The following is a 6,804-nucleotide window of genomic DNA, read 5'->3' as shown; positions in this document are numbered from 1 at the left end:
ACACAATTCACTGCAAGTTCGTAAAATTCAGAACTTCTGACTGTATGATTTATAAACACCAGTAATTTATTAATAAACATAGCTTGTACAGTATAGAAATGGCAGCCTCAGGCCTTTTAGAATATATTCAACAATGATAACCTTCATATCTCAATCTCTACAAATTCACTCAATTGCATAAACAAATGTATATTCAGTTTAATTCACGCTCAATTTATCCAAGATCATTTTATCCAAATTAATATATTCAATTTATTAAATTAATTTGATTTAACTCAAGTTCAATTCAAGTTCAGTTTGAGTTCATACTCAAATTCATATTTCTTTGTCATATGTTTCTGTTTTCTTGACCCAGATTAGCATTGAAAATTAGACTGCCAGAAAACTAAAAACAACATGTATAATAAAAGCTTTATAGTATATAAAGACAGAATTTAGAATAGCAACATATGTATTCCTGTTAATTTGCATTCTGAAGCACCTTGACAAGATTTACTAAAGAAAAATTCCAAGAGTAGAGATAAATAAATAACTATGGTACACATTTACTGTGGCTTGCATAAACAATGTGGGTGCATGTTCACAAGTCAAATGTGATCCTGAACCTATCTAGATAGTTACAGTCTGGCTGAAAGAAGATAAAAGTCCATCCAGTTCAATCATTAAAAAAAAAAAAAGAAGTTATAATCCTACACCCACAGTTGATCCAGAGGAAGGCAAAAAAAACAGCAAAGCATGATCCAATTTGCTCCTGCAGGGGAAAAAAATTCCTTCCTGATCCCCTGAGTGGCAATCGGATATTCCCTGCATCAACTTTACCTATAAATGTTAGTATCCAGTTAAATTCTGTGTATCGAAGAAAGAATTTTGCAGTGAATATATTGCAATGTTGAACATCCAAATAATGCAGATTTCCGCAATCTTATGAAACATGTCTGGCCAGTTTAACATTCATGTTAAAGTGGAGCCCATTAATATCCTGAATTCCTAAAGGGATGTATTTGTGATGCTTTTGGTAACTATATTATTGGTAAGTAAAACCAGAAACCAACCAATCTCCAACACTAAAGAACAGGGCCCTATAGCAAGCACTGCTCAAGGTGCTCTGGTAAATCCAGTGTTTCACACCAATAGAAGGGTGCAGGCTGTCTTTTGCTTTATCCAGAAAGCAGTGAAGTATGAGGGGATGAGAGATGCCGCACATGACTAGCTCAACAGGTGAAGAGAAATGTGAACGGCTTCAACCATGAGCTCCGCCCCGATGCATTTCGTCCAGCACTTTGGGGCTGAATCATAGAGATGAGAGAGTGGAGCAAGACAATTTTATTTATACATCATCAGCCGCTCATAAAACATAAAAGTAATTGTGCACGCAACACGTGCGAACAATGCTGAATTGTTTAAAAGAAATAGCTGCCTGCCAACAATTCAACCAGATTATGATGGCTTTTTTATTTTGGTATCTAATATACAGTATATATTTTAACTACTCTAGTTTTGAAAACGTTTTTATAGGGAGCCTATTCTCTCTTGCTTTGTTTTTGTTTTGTTTTTTTTGCACATCATGCTCAGACTGATCACCTCTTTCTCAAGGATCTTTTTCACCTTCCTTGACTCTATTCACTTTTCAGAAATATTGTATTTCATCACATCATTATCACTTCATTATTACTTCCACTCATGTCGATATAATATTTCACTTTACAAAATAACATTCTCCTATCGGGGTCCTGTGAAAAAGTATTTGCCCCCTTCCTGAATTTTGTGTTTTTTTTCGCCACACCTAAATGATTCAGATCACCAAACAAATTGTAATACTATGTAAAAAGAAGAATATAGTGAGCACCCAGGGAGAAATAGCACCAGCTGCTAGCACAAAAAGGACAACTCGCTTTATCCTCATAAACATATAATGGAAAGAGAGTGCAGCACTACAGTGAATAACATAAGTGATGTGAAAATAATATGTAACATAAAAAGGTGACTTGCGTGAGCAAATAAGCACTGTATAATTATCAATGTAATATTATCAATCAATCTCTTATATATATAAATATATATATATATATATATTGTAAATAAATGTGACATCAAGTGGTGCGTGAATCTGTGATAATTCTTCCTCCTAATCCACTCACCAGAAACACAAAAAGAATGCGAGTTCAAACTAGAAAATCCTCCAGCAGGTAAGCCTTATCCACTGCCAAGCAAAAGTATATGGTATGCACCACTTAAATTCAGTAAAAACAGTTGGTTCCCCCAGAAGGTGGCTCAATCTTCAGAAGCAAAATGGCCCAACCTTGAAGGGAAAAGTTAACAAAAGGAGCCAAAAGAGAACCGCTTATGGTGCAGTAAATTTTATTAAAGTATCAAAGAGCATCCACATGGAGCATAAAAACAGAGCAAATCCACCTACAAAGATGGCCGCTGGACCATCGTATGGACACGGTGGCGTCAAGTCAGCAAGTAGGTTCCTCCTCACACGTTTCGTGTACACACACGTCATCAAAGGTTATCAAACTGCCAACCATACAATTTCTGGTCTTTGAAGTGTGCTCAGGTGGCATAAAAGAGCCAATAACGGGAGTTATTGCCACCCCTTTCCCTAAGTAAAGTCAAAGTGTCCATAATATTTTTGTCAGTGTGTGTATGTGGAATTAGAGTGGGTAGGGAGTGCTGGCTGCTGTTTTAGGGAGAGACTGTTACTTCTTTACAGTGCATATATTTCTACAGTATATACAGAGTTTTATACAATGCTGTATTGTGGTGCACATCAGTGAATTACAGTGTGATAGGCTACAAAGTGTATAGAGTAATCCCATGTATTCATTGTGCTGTATTGTACTACAAAACTCTGAATTGCATTTCAGTGGGTTACATATCATTACATACCACCATTGTATTAACAGATATTTGAACTAACAGTTCTTGTACTTTTTATTTGTGTATTAGCAACTACCTCTGTTGCTGTTTAGCTGCTGGTTGTTTTTTGTTTTTTTTTTTACATTCATTTTAGACTTACAGATTCCTAAGTACACTATTCCTTGAGCAATCAGGAATATTTGTGGCTTTTGTCTATCTGAAATAGTATGCTCTAGTTGTCAGGACCCAGATCTGAACCTGCAAACTGTCCTGTGTCTGCCAGTATTTCTTCCTTCTGAATCACCTGAGACAGCTCCCTGAACAATTCCTTGGACAATCTTGCCTTAAACCTTGTTTCTGGTAAACCTTGAACTCTTCGCCCCTTCCTTGAACTTCCTATTTAAGCTATGCCTTTGCACTTCTTGATTGGCAAATTGTTGTGCTCTCTCCAGCCAACATCTCACTCTAGGCAGTACTGCTGGCTGTATTTTTGCTACCATTTGTTACTTACCTTTGGCTTGTTCCTCAGCTATATTTCTGCTTGATCCCAACCTTAAGCCACTTGTTACTGACCTTTGGCTTATCTGCTGACTACATTTCTGCTTGATCCCTACCTGCTATATCTTTTACAGGACCTGGCCTGCTCACATCCTGAAGGCTGTGATCTGGTACTAGCACACAGCAAAACCCATCTCCATCAGGAGCTCTGGTGAATACCAGTTAGTGCCTAGACCTTACACCTTGGTGTTGTCTTCTATTAATTGGAGGTCCACACAGAAACAGTTCATAAGACAAATCTGTTGTCTTATCTCAGGTGGAGAACGGATGAGGAGCGTACATTTGTAATTTTCCGACGGCAACTAGTCCAACAGTTCTTTTCCAGAGAGATGCATTTAATCAGTTCAGTGACAATTCATAAAACAGAGGTACAGACAAGGAAGATGACAGGATACTTAGAGTATTCATGGAATCATCAGAAACCTTCAAAGGACCCACTTTCTCCTGTCACACTCCACTAGTGTGTGGTAGCAACAGAAGCAGCCCTTGAGGAAGAGACCAGCTTGGCCAGCACAGGAGGGATAAAAAATGTGGGTGTCACCTCTAATTCCATGTCTGCTACAGACACATCTTTTTTGGGGTGTCCTTTGGGTTGGGGTACCAGGAATGGCATCTGGAAAATGCCTCTCATGCAGCCGGCTAACTGCATCTGTGCTGGGGGTTTGGACCATAGCACCTTCTGGATACAAAAGGGCCGTGATGGTCTCTTCCTGAAATTTTAGGAAGGATCCACTTTGTCCAATTGCTTTGTAAAGCACAAAAGCATTATGTAGAGCCAATTGAAATAAAAAACAGACACGTTTTTGTACCAGCGTCTGGCTTTTCGGGAAACTCAGTACGGCTTCATCATCTGGACATTGAAGTCCACCCCTCCCAAGTTAAGGTTATAGTCCTGGACACAGAGGGGCTTCTCAACAACATCAGCTTCCATGGCAAATTGAATGGTCGTGTCTGCGTGAATGGAAGACAAGACAAAAACATCCCGTTTGTCCTGCCACTTCACTGTGAGCAATTCCTCATTTCTCATGCAGGCTTTTTCCCTCTAAGACGCGTATTTACAAGCTGTTGGGGGAAGCCCCGGCGGTTAGGTCGCACGGTGCCACATGCGCCAATTCCAAGATTGTACAAATCTCTAAATAGTGGCACGCTTGAATAAAAATTGTCCACATATAAGTGGTACCCCATATGGAAAAAGGATGACACCAAGTCCCAAACTATCTTGCCACTGCTCCCTATGTAGTCTGGGCATCCAGGGGGCTCCACATGATTATCTTTTCCCTTGTAAATATGAAAATCATATGTATAGCCTGATCCCCTCTCACAGGTCTTATACATCTTGACCTCATATCTGGCATGCTGGGGAGAAATTGTTTGAATGCAAGGCGGCCAGAAAAATTAATGAGGGACTCATCAACGCAGATGTTTTGCTGGGGAGTATATATATATATATATATATATATATATATGCTCATGGCAGCAGAGACCACGGGCATATGATGAATCAGGTCTGTGGACCAATACAACCGCAATTCTTCTTTTTTTTAGTAATGCCCATGTTGAGGGTTAGGCCCAAATTAACTTTAAATTCATTTGTATTAGTTTGGTCATCAGACATTTAAAGGTATTGGTAAAATATTTCAAAATAAAAACCATTTTGAGTTTGATCAGCAGTTCAAACAGATTTTTTTTTTATTTTTTAAATCAGAGAAACAGTTTAATGAAAAAAAAAAAAAACATACAGAAACAAACAGGTTTCGGAGAGTCCATACAAAGAGTCACTGAACATCAGAAAGTAGCCACAAAGAAATAGTTTCACAGTTACATGTAGATAGTTCAATTAGCACAGAATCACGTCACTTTTGGTCTGTCTCAGAGAACCAGAGTATATCCAGTTAGCACTTACTAACATTTCTTTTCCACCCTCTTCTGGAAAGCCAGAAACTCTTATTGTTAAGGATGTGAGTAGCAGTCATCACATTAAGAGTCTATCCAATATAAGGTCCACGAGAGCTAGGCCTGGTATGACCAACCAACTTCCGCAGACCTTTTTAAATTTATATGGGTTATCTCTGTGTTGGTATATCAATTTTTCCTACCTAAGTGTGGTACCCGTGTTATCAACCAACATCTGAAGCGTAGGGCTATTCAGAGCAATCCAGTGCACTAAAATAAGCCTACATGCTTGGAATAGGGCTCCAATGGCTGCCTCTCTAAAATACACATCTTGTACCCCCCCATCAAGGATAACTAGGATAACTTGGGCAACACCACAGAAAGGGGGATAAGATCAAAACAGATTTAAGTTGATCAAAAATCTATTTAGATCATTATGTTCTTTATTTATCTTATGTACATCCATGATGCTTCAAGTATCAATATTTTTTAGATCACTATGTTCTTTTTTTTCCTTTTATTTCCAGCCACGATGCTTCAAGCACAAGTAGACTTTTAGCACAATTATCTTTTAAAAGTCCCCTGTTTCCCCGACATGCTAGTCAGGTCTTTTGCTAACCTGGCCTGGCTCCTCTTAGACACTACTTTGGCCACCCACTTATTTGAAAGGTCAGGTTCTCCTTATTTTATGCATGCATACCACAATATTGCCTCAAACTAGTGTTTCAATGTTGTAGGAGCATTCCATAGCAATGAATGTGATGCAAATTTGTGGAAAGCTGGAGTGCACAATGGATATATTACAAAAACAGGGACAGATAGGACTTGAGAAGACTTTTAAAAATGAACATAAATTGAAAGTAAGTACAGCTAAAATTGAATTGCGCCATTTGTAATACATAGAGTCACTATTTTCGAACCTTTTAGATGATTCACCACTAACATAAACTGGGCCATGTTTATCAATACCTGAAATATAAATGTTCACTGTTCAATGTTCTTTCATCCCTGTTACTTTGGGTTATGTGACAGTATGAAAGGCGAGGTGATCGATGGACGCTATGGGGTTGATTTACTAAAGGTAAATATACTGTGCACTGCAAGTGCAGTTGCTTTAGATCTGAGGGGAAGCTCTGAAATGAGACAAAACTTTGCTGTTTTTTTTCATCCAATCACGTGCAAGCAAAAATGCAGTTTTTTTATGTTCCTTACATGTTCCCCTCAGAACTAGAACAACTGCACTTGCAGTGCACAGCCTACTTGCCTTTAGTAAATCAACCCCTATATGTCACCTCGCATGTGATCATATCTGGGATATTAAGGCCACATTGGGTTTTCTGGGCCACTATGGCAGAGGTGGTTCCGGACCTGATTTTGTGGTCCACTGATGACCACCAGCAGGTGGTATAAATAAGGCAGGGCTGGAGCAAGAAGTTGCTCTTGGGCTGGGACTCAGAGAGTCATATCTGAGTGAGCTGTGCATGAAAGTTT

The sequence above is a fragment of the Staurois parvus genome, unplaced genomic scaffold, assembly GCF_062004578.1.
Source record: "Staurois parvus isolate SC_StPar_1 unplaced genomic scaffold, SC_StPar_1.0 ptg000583l, whole genome shotgun sequence".
Lineage (NCBI taxonomy): Eukaryota > Metazoa > Chordata > Amphibia > Anura > Ranidae > Staurois > Staurois parvus.
Note: the sequence above shows the minus strand (reverse complement) of the source record.